Source organism: Triticum aestivum, chromosome 2B (assembly GCF_018294505.1).
Source record: "Triticum aestivum cultivar Chinese Spring chromosome 2B, IWGSC CS RefSeq v2.1, whole genome shotgun sequence".
NCBI classification, from domain to species: domain Eukaryota; kingdom Viridiplantae; phylum Streptophyta; class Magnoliopsida; order Poales; family Poaceae; genus Triticum; species Triticum aestivum.
Genome location: NC_057798.1, coordinates 231,872,174 through 231,883,069, shown reverse-complemented (window position 1 = coordinate 231,883,069; position 10,896 = coordinate 231,872,174).

The following is a 10,896-nucleotide window of genomic DNA, read 5'->3' as shown; positions in this document are numbered from 1 at the left end:
GGCCTTTCTTCATACGTTAAGTCCTTTGCCAGCTCTATTTCTGTCAAATCAGTATTTTCTTAGGCGGCGATATGCACCATCACAATTGCGAAACATGGAATACGGTGTGCACGTCTGACAATTCGGGGGGTAACTCCAACTGATATGCCACATCACCCACTCGTGTCATAACGGGAAATAGATCAATAAATCTGGGTGCCAATTTTACACGAGTTTGAAAGCTCTTTATACCTTTCATAGGCGTGACTCAAACATAGACATGTTCTCCGGGTTCAAAGCTGATCTGTCGGTGCTTTGCATCGTAATAACTTTTCTGTCATGATTTGGCCAATTGCAATCTGTCTCGGATTTCCTTGACTTGCTTTTCGGCTTGCAGCATGAGAGCCGTTCCAAAAATATGGCTATCTCCAGTTTGAGACCAATTTAATTGTGTGCGGCACTTACGACCATACAAAGCTTCATACGGTGACATCTTTAAACTGGTCTGGAAGCTACGGCAAGCAGTCTTCCCATTTTGGGCCTTGGGCAAAAACACAGGCTCGCAACATATCTCCGAGTATTTGGTTTACCCGTTCTGTCTGTCCATCCGTCTGAGGATGATAAGCGGCACTGTATTTCAATTCCGTCCCTAGGCCTTGATGGAGACGGAACCAAAAAGTGGAGGTAAAAAGTGAACCTCGGTCAGAAGTGATGGTTCGGGGAACTCCATGCAGACTGACTATTCTGGATACGTACAGTTGTGCAAGCTCATCTGCTCGACATGAGGTTCTGATCAGGAGGAAGTGGGCTACCTTGGTTAATGTATCCACTATGACCCAGATTGCATCATTGCCTCGTCGGGTCTTAGGTAGTCCTGTGATGAAATCCATACAGACATCATCCCATTTCCATTGCGACATTGGCAGCAGTTGGAGAAGTCCGGCTGGCTTTTGATGTTCTGTCTTTACTTTGTTGCATATGTCGCAACAGGCCACGAAATAAGCAATATCCTTCTTCATTCCATCCCACCAGAATATTTGTCGAAGGTCTCCGTACATTTTTGTGCCTCCAGGGTGAATTGAATACGAGGATTGATGGGCTTCTGACAGGATCTTCTACTTCAAATATGCTTGATTAGGCACACAAATCCTTCCCCTGAATCGGAGGGTACCGTACTGATCCTTCGAGAAATCGGAAAGCTTGACACGTTTCTGCAGATTGGCATCACCTGGTTGGGCCTTGCGGATTTCTTCCTCGAGAGTAGGGGTAACTTTCAGAATATTGGCAAGGCCAGCCACAACTATGAACAGTTTGAGCTGAGCAATCTCTTCTTTAAGTTCGGGAGACAAGGATTCCAATATGACATTTTAAATTGACGGGCTTTCGACTGAGCGCATCGGCAACCACATTGGCCTTACCCGGATGGTGATTTATTCCAAGGTCATAATCCTTAACCAACTCAAGCCATCTTCATTGACGTAGATTTAAATCTGGCTGAGTAAATATATATTTGAGGCTTTTGTGATTGGTAAAAAAATTTCACCTTTTTCCGATGAGGTAGTGTCTCCAAATTTTTAGAGCATGAACCACCGCAGCCATTTCAAAATCATGAGCGGGGTAATTCCCCTCGTGGGGTCGTAGCTGCCATGAGGCATAAGCTACTACCTTGCCATCTTGCATAAGTACACATCCCAGTCCTTGCCTGGAAGCGTCGCAGTACACCTCAAAGCTGTGGTAGATATCTGGGAGTGTTAATATTAGTGCAGTTGTTAGTCATTTCTTTAACTCAGTGAAACTTTTCTCACAGTCCTTAGTCCATTCAAACTTCTTATCCTTTTTTAGCAGCTCTGTCATGGGTTTAGCAATCTTGGAAAACCCTTCAATGAAAGGACAGTAATATCCGGCTAATCCAAGAAAACTCCGGATCTGAGATACGGTGGCGGGTGGCAACCAGTCGAGCACATCCTTTACCTTGCTTGGGCCCATGGCTATACCTTTAGCGGATAACACATGCCCGAGGAATCCAACTTGCTTGAGCCAAAACTCACATTTACTGAATTTGGCGTATAACTGATGCTCACAGAGTCGTTGTAGCACTGCTCGGAGGTGTTCCTTATGCTCTTCTTCACTTCTTGAGTAAATGAGTATATCATCGATGAAGACGACCACAAACTTATCGAGGAGGTCCATGAATACCTTATTCATCATATGTATGAAGAAGGCGGGGGCGTTGGTGAGGCCAAAAGACATAACTGTATATTCATAGAGGCCGTAGCGAGTGGTGAATGCGGTCTTGGGAATGTCCTCCTTTTTAATTTTGAGCTGATAATACCCAGTCCGTAAATTGATCTTGGAGAATACCTTGGCCCCACTAAGCTGATCAAACAAATCGTCAATTCTTGGCAGAGGGTATTTGTTTTTGATTGTGACATCATTCAGCTGACGGTAATCCACACACATCCGGAGGGTGCCATCTTTCTTGTCCACGAAAATAGCAGGTGATCCCCATGGTGAGGAGCTGGGGCGGATATACCCTTTCTGGAGCATTTCATCAAGCTGTTTCTTTAGCTCCACTAATTCTGATGATGGCATTCGATAATACTTCTTGTGTATTGGTGTGGTTCCGGGCACAAGATCTATTGCAAACTCAAGCTCTCGATCAGGTGGCATGCCTGGCAGTTCTTCTGGGAATACATCAGGAAACTCGCTGACCACGGAAATTTATTCCATTCCAGACGTTGCTGTAAAGACCATTTCCTTGGAGGGTATGCTCCTACGAGCAATAAATTTTGTAGTTTGTCCCTCTTGGCCGGTCAAGTTGACTTCTTGGCTTGCGCAATTAATCATACTTGATACTGAGTCAGCCAATCCATGCCCAAGATAACATCCAACTTATCAGATTCAATAAGTATCAAAGAAGTTGGAAAACAAACTCCGTTGATATTGACTTCTAGATTACGGCAGACTATATTGCTTCTGATTAGAGATCTCGGGGTTTGCACCAGCATATTCTTGCCCAAAAGCGAACAAGGAAATTTTTTTTGGGCAACAAAACTCCGAGAAATGAAAGAGTGGGAAGCCCCAGAGTCAAATAAATTTACTGCAGGTATGTTATTAACAGGGAACATACCAATGATGACTTCGGGGTTCTCTTGGGCTTCGTCGGCGGAGATGTGATGAATGTATCCCATGAGGTCGTGCTGATCTGGGCATGCCTCCATATAATGGACTTGTGGCTCGAATGTAGTATCTGTTCCATTGTTCGCGGGACGCTACTTGGCATAATGTCTGATTTGCCCACAATTGAAACAGGAATTGTTGCATAGACGATTCTCTAGAATTGGGTTGAGCATGTCATTTTTGACCTGGGTGGTGGTCTTGTTAACATTTTGCTGCCAATTGGGCTTGTATGCTACCTGAGTCGGCTGCCAGGTACGAACCTTCTGCACTGGTTGCATTTCTTTTCCTGGCTCAAACTTGCGCTTGTGATCATTGTTGACGGGCTTAGTATCTAATATAAGCTTGTGTTCCCTTTCAGCAATGAAATCCTTGTTTACCAGGGTTTGGAAGTCTGGGAAATCAAACATGCTGAGAGTACAACGGAGCTGCGGTTTTAACCCACTAAGAAACCTATCCATCTTTCTTTCCTCAGTGGCCACGTCATATTGAGAGTAACGTGACAGATGATTGAATTTCTGCAAATATTCTCCCACAGACTAACTTCCTTGGAGGAGCGCGAGAAATTCACGCTGCTTAGTCTTCATAATTCGCGTAGGGATGTGATATTTCCGGAATCATTCCTTGAATCTTGACCAGGTAATTTCTTCATCAGCAGTCCACATGGCTTTTTCATTTTCCCACCATATGGCAGCAACGCCTTCAAGATAATGTGTTACAAATGGAAATTTATCCCCTTCATCAGTTTGAGCAACCTCAAGCTTCTATTCCATAGTCCTCAACCAATCATCTGCATCTAAGGGATCAATGGCCTGACAGAAACTGGGAGGCTTAGTCCTTTAAAAATCAGATAGTTTGGAGTGATGACCAGGCTGATTTCCATTCTGTCCAACCACAGCTTGAATACTTCTGAATATTTCCATCAGATCATTATTTTGTCTTTCCTCAAACATACGTAGAATTTGCTCGGTGGAGGGAGGATTTGGTGGTGGAGGCGGTGGTGGAACGTATGGCTCGGGTGAGTGTCCTGCGTGTCGTGCGGAACGACAAACAAGGGAACCCTCGCGAACGTTGCTACTGCAGCCTCCCCGCGTCATCCTAATATGATTATTTTCCCAAGGCAACGCAACCGAGATGAGAAGCATTCAAAATAAGTTGGGGAGAAGCCAGCAACAAAATCCGAGTAAATTCGAAATGGTGAAGAAAATACGGTGAATAAAATAAAGTTCCAACATAATTATACATAGACTCATACATGAAAGATAACCACATGCCTGGCCCAATTACCCTCATACAAGAAACGAAACATTATGACTCGTACGACTACATCCATACTCCATCCTGACGACTGCGAATACTCGGAAGCTCTACTGCTCGGCTGGTGCTGTGGTGTCCCCTCCTGAAGCGGACTCGGATCTTGAACTGACGGGGTTAACTGAGACCTCTGGGTTAAAAGTGAAATGACAATGCTGCCTCGAGGGCTCTCCCTCCGGGCAGGTGGAGGGTGAATCATCGGGGCTATAGGAGTGGCGAGGAGTGAAACCCACTTAGTAGGAGCACTAAGTGGACTCACAGTCGCGGTGCCTGAGCTACTCGGAGGAGTAACCGGGGAAACAGGGGATCTAGAACTAGCAGGAATATAGGGAGTAAACCCTACCGATGGTGGGGTAGTGGCTGAGCTAGCAGAGACCTAAGCAGAGGCTAAAGAAGTACGGGCACGACTCAGCTCACGAGCCAACTCGTAGATCAGAAGATAGCTAGCAATGATATAGCGAGAAAGGTGGCTAACCACACTATCAGCCTCCGGATCAATGACAGGGAAACGGACACGACCATTATCGTGGAGAGAAGGATAGAAGTGGAAACCTGGGTAGTTCTGCATCTGGACCTCGTTGTATCGGAGCTCAACGAGTACCTCGAATGCAGCAAACTGGACAGCCTGAGAAGCGGTAGAAGCGTAGCCGCTTTGAGAAGTACGAGTGTATGTGCTGGAATTGGAACTGGTGCACAGAGTAACCACGGCATGATACTCATACACTGAGTCAGCTAGACGCTCCCGGTACACACGATAGACTGGATCATCACTGTGAGGCTACACCCAACGCCACACGTTACGAAGGAGATGCGGCGACGTGTATGACATCAGCTGCAACTGGCACGGATACAGCACCGGAGCCATCTACACTCACAACCATTAGCATGTTAGCATAAAAATATAAATCAGTGCATGCAATGCAACAACCAGCTACAATAGGCTACCGGCACTCAACTACAACTCATATCTAACGTCCAGTTAACTCGGCGTAGTCTAGCGTGGCCTAAAGTCAGCATGGATCTGATACCAAGCATTGTGGCACCCCGGCTCAAAGCGACCGGTTTACCCTGCATTGACAGCCTAGAGACCATGTCTTCTGGCAACACACAACAACTTGGTACAGAAAAACAACCGCTTTATTCATGCTAGTGGAGCATAGTTCATATTACAACAGTTAGTGAGGCCAAGCGGCACACGGTGCAGCTGAACAATATGTACATTATTTAGTAAACATAAAGGGGCCTCGATCACGACAACTACGCGGCAGCGGAACAACGTCATAGCGGGACTCCATAGCACAGGGACACCGATGTGGACACGATCTAGACTCGGATAGCTCTCCTTTCCAATGAGACATTCCTGAAATCTGGCATGACATGCCAGGTCATTACATTGAATGTACTTGCAAGCTCACAACAAGCATAAACATAATGACAAACAATATCATGATATTTAACAAGTTAATAATAACAATGCAACAATATATCCAACATGTTGTGATTATGCTCTAGTGGTACTCGTCCCATGGACGGGCTTACCGAACATGATAATTCTAGACCACAAACATGAAGAACTCAACGACAATCTCGTGATCCTTACGGTGATCACAAGCAGACCACATCTGGTCTAACTTAACACAATGGACTCACTTCCATTACCTTGGTGCAAATCTTAGTGTGCAAATTTATTAAGTGTTGACCCATGGTGTACCCTACTTTTGAGCGTGTCCGTAACTGTGGACTCGGCTATCGATAGATTAATACACTCTGCAGAGGTAGCGCACTGGACCAACACTACGAAACCCATGGCCTCGCACTCCCATTCGGGTGGACCAATGACATTCTGACGAAACCACTTCATTGTCATGACACTCCCCCGGCCACTCCGACTCAATCCCCATCGGGCTAGTCCTGGGTGGCCCTGTGTCTACCTCAAGACACCTCAAACCATCGTCATGGCAACGATCCACTCTGGGACCCACACACTTAACTCATCAACTGGCACACAAGGTTATGCCTGCTTACCGGGCCAGGGTACAACACGCCCATAACCTTCCCTAGATGGAGGCACCGACCAGAGGCACGACAATGAAATGCATTAAGGCCGTCCCATACCGGCAAATGTGGTTGCACTGAGAAAAACTCGTTTCAGCGGCACCACGACCCGGTCAACAACATATTCAAGTTGAGTTATTTATCAGGTTCAACTTAAAGTGAAAGTAACCGGTGTCATAATGCCATGCTATGCATCACTAACATTTGCATCAAATAACCATGAAAATAACTAAATCAACTACGCTCCCACGGAGCCATCACCAACTCAAGATACTTCTCTGGTTATCAAACCTCACTTAAACCAGAACCATTTCTAGCAATCTCATCATTATTTTCATCATGCAAGAATAATAATTAAACTAATTATTAACCTTCATGAACATATCCTTTTATTATTACTCATATCTAAGTTCCTGTTAGTTTATCAGCAAGATTCACTTCAAACTTTCTGTAAATCAAACATACTTAACATGACAAAAATCTAACAGAATATAATTATCATAATAATTATTTAAATGCATGAATAATCATAAGTTCAAGTAGGAAAATCACAAATATTGAAGTGGCACTATGAAAATGTTGCTGTGGCTTGCCTTAGTGCTGATGAGGTTCACAAACCTCCTGTTGATCCTCAAGACAAGCTTGCTTTGCTGAAAATAAATAAAACCACAAAAAGAAAAAAAATCAAGAAACCTTCTGAAAATTACCAGAAAATCTAGACAACAAGGAAAAATCCCGTCTCTTGGGTGCTGTTAGATTTTTGGAAAAAGAACACAATGCAAAAAGAATCAATGCATTTGGACTTATAGATAAAAAGTTATGGCTATTTGAAGTTTCCTGGATTTAAATGAATTTGATTTAAAAAGAAAACAGACTGGGGGGGTGACGTCGAAGGCGTAAACGCCCGGGGAGCCTCCACTCGTACCGCTTCGCGCGCGTACTGAGTGGCTGACTAGCGGGCCCCGCTAGTCAGGCCAGAAGGAGGGGGAAAGGGAAACAAGGGGAAGCAGAGCTTCACCGGAGCACATGCCGACGACGAGGGTTCTTGGGGTCAAACGAGAGGGAGGATCGAAGGAGAAGAAGATGGCGCACCAGCCTGTACTCGTAGCGTGGCTAGAGGTGACCGGACAGCATCAGAAACGACCTCTCCAGCGGAGGCAGAGGGCAGTGGTCGCCGGAGACGAAGATGACGGCGGCTCGGGGCGGCTCCAGGGGCTCCAACAGGGCGGAACGCCCTCACCGAAGAGTGGTGGAGGCCCTAGCAGGGTCGCCCTGGCCTGGGAGGGGCTGGAGCTACGGGGACGATCCGAAGGGGATCGCCGACGAGCTCGGCTCGGGGACGGCACCCCGCAGCCTGCCAGGCCGGGCTGCGGCTTCTACTAGCTTGTGGAGGGTGTGGGAGTAGTTGCGGGTGCTCAAAGAGGCTGGGGGTGGCGGCATTTATAGGCGGGCCGTGAGAGGGGTTCGGGCTCCGCTGGAGGACACCTGTCCACGGCGCCCGGCGACGAATGGCGCCAGCGAGAGAGGGGGAAGACGATGGAGGTCACGCAAAAACTATTGGCGGGCGCGGATTAGCACAGGGACGAGGGAGAAGATGACGAGCACAGTGCGCCGCGCACTATGTCGTTGGCCGGACCATGCCCATGCCCGCTGCGGCAAGCTCCGGTGTCGGCAAGTGCCAAAGGGGGTTAAGGGAGTGGAGACGGGGATGGTGGCGAGGTTTGGCATGCTCGAGAAGGCTAGGCAGCGAGCAAGAGCTCAACAGAGCGCTACGCGGCATGCAGAGCGTGTGTTTTGCATGCCAGCATGCCCGGACGAACGCGGTCACCGCATGAAGCATGAGATCATGCCACCCTAAGTGCTAACTTGATGTCTGGCGTGTAGTCCTTGGTAGTTTGGAGTGTTACCACAGTTGGGCTTGGATCCAGGTGCAGTAGAAATGGATTTGTACTGCAAGCAAGTTTCTGGACAGTAAATTTGGAGGTTTACTATGGTCAAACCACTAGGAGTTAAGGGCTGAGCTTTGGAGGCTTGCTTACACTTACTAATGTAAATAGGCACAAGAAAAACCAGCTATAATGGAGCTAGTGAAATGGTAGTTGCTGTAGAAACTACCATTTCTGTCCAAAATGAAATTATTTTCTGTAGCCAAAATATTCCAAAGAGGGATGAATTATTTTTGCTCAGAAAGGTGCCCTAGGGTTCAAAGAATAATTGGGATTTTTCTCAGGATTTTTGCGGCAAGAAAAATTAGGGTTGCTTTGGAGCACGAAGGGCTAACTAGGGTTTTGGAGGGCAAAATGAATATTTTTCATTTAAGAAAAATATTCCAAGCAATATTTTGAGTAGGTCCATAGGTGAAATGATGGTTTTGAGGAGGAGAGGGAGCACTTGGGTGAAAGTCAAGGAGTACCCAAGTGGTTAAGTCCAAATGAAGTGATTCAAAAACTCCAAATTCAAAACCAACTCAACTGAAAACCAGGCAAAGAAAAGAGGGCAAAAAGTAGACTGTCACACAATATCTCTCACATAGATTTGTCTTGGGTAGGAGAAGGATTGGAGTGGAAAGAAACTTGAAGGGCTGGAAATCAAGGTTCAAATGGTAGGAATGGAATCCCTTTATCTCAATACATGAGTAGGTGTTCTCTCTCAGAAAATGAATGGTGGAAGTTGTATTTCGTTCTGATGGCTCTTTAGAGAGTAAGTGGTGGTGGAGGTGTATAAACCGGCAGCACCAAAAATCCAACCGTTACAAGTATTTAAACCAACTCGGTGGCACCGATATGAAAATCTCGGTGAGACCAACTAGTGCAAAAGACTTGACTGTTAGCCTTTTCGGCGAGACCGATTATACCATCTCAGTGGGACCGAAGTGTTGGAAATATGCCCTAGAGGCAATGATAAAGTGGTTATTATTATGTTTCCTTGTTCGTGATAATCATTTATTATCCATGCTATAATTGTATTGATCGGAAACTCAAATACATGTGTGGATACATAGACAACAACATGTCCCTAGTGAGCCTCTAACGGACTAGCCTGTTGATCAAAGATGGTTATGGTTTCCTAGCCATAGACATGAGTTTTCATTTGATAACGGGATCACATCATTAGGAGAATGATGTGATGGACAAGACCCAAACTATGAACGTAGCATATGATCGTGTCAAGTTTATGGCTACTATTTTCTACATGTCAAGTATATGTTTTTATGACCATGAGATCATGCAGCTCACTGACACCGGAGGAATACCTTGTGTGTACCAAATGTTGCAACATAACTGGGTGACTATAAAGGTGCTCTACAGGTATCTCTGAGGGTGTCTATTGAATTGGCATGGATCAAGACTAGGATTTGTCACTCCATATGACAGAGAGGTATCTCAGGGCCCACTCGGTAATACAACATCATAGTAAGCTTCCAAGAAATGTGACTAATGATTTAGCCACGGGATCTTGTATTCTGGAACGAGTAAAGAGACTTGCTGGTAACGAGATTGAACTAGGTGTGGAGATACCGACGATCGAATCTCGGGCAAGTAACATACAGATGGAGAAACAGAACTACATACGGTATTAGCAGAATCCTTGACATTACGGTTCAACCAATAAGATATTTGTAGAATATGTAGGAACCAATATGGTCATATAGGTCCCACTATTGGTTATTGACCGTAGAGGTGTCTCGGCCATGTCTGCATAGTTCTCGAACCCGGAGGGTCTACACACTTAATGTTTGGTGATGATCGATATATAAGAATAGTTCAGTCATTGTGGTGGACTCTGAAGGTTGTTCAGAGTCCTAGATGAGATCCCGGACGTGATGAGGAACTCCAAAATGGTCCGGAGGTGAAGATTAATATATTGGACGAAGGGTATTCGAGTCCGGAATTGTTCTGAGGGTACCGGGTGATGACCAGCATCATCGAAAGGTGTTTCGGGGGGGCCCGACAGGTGTTGTACTACTGGAATCAGGGAATTTACCATCAGCTAATTGTTTGCCGTCGGCTTGTTGACAACAAAGAAGGCCTTTTTCGTCCGCTTACAAAAAACGGACGACAAAGAACAGGCTGATGGCAAAGATACTATTTGCCATCAGCCAGTTCTTTGTCGTCAGCTAGCTGACAACAAAGACTCTTTGCCATCGGCTGGCAGATGGCGAAGAGCTAGGTGGGGTCCAGTGGACGACACTGCTGTAACGGCCCAGCACCCACACCTCTTTGTCGTCCGTTAGCCAATGGGAAAGAGGTCAATACCGAATGGCTAATAACAGCGCATCCCCCTCGCCTCTCTCTCTTCTCTCTCTCCTCCTCGATGCAACTGCACCGCGCCCCCGTCGCCTTGCCCCCGGCCCCCACTGCCTCTCCCCGG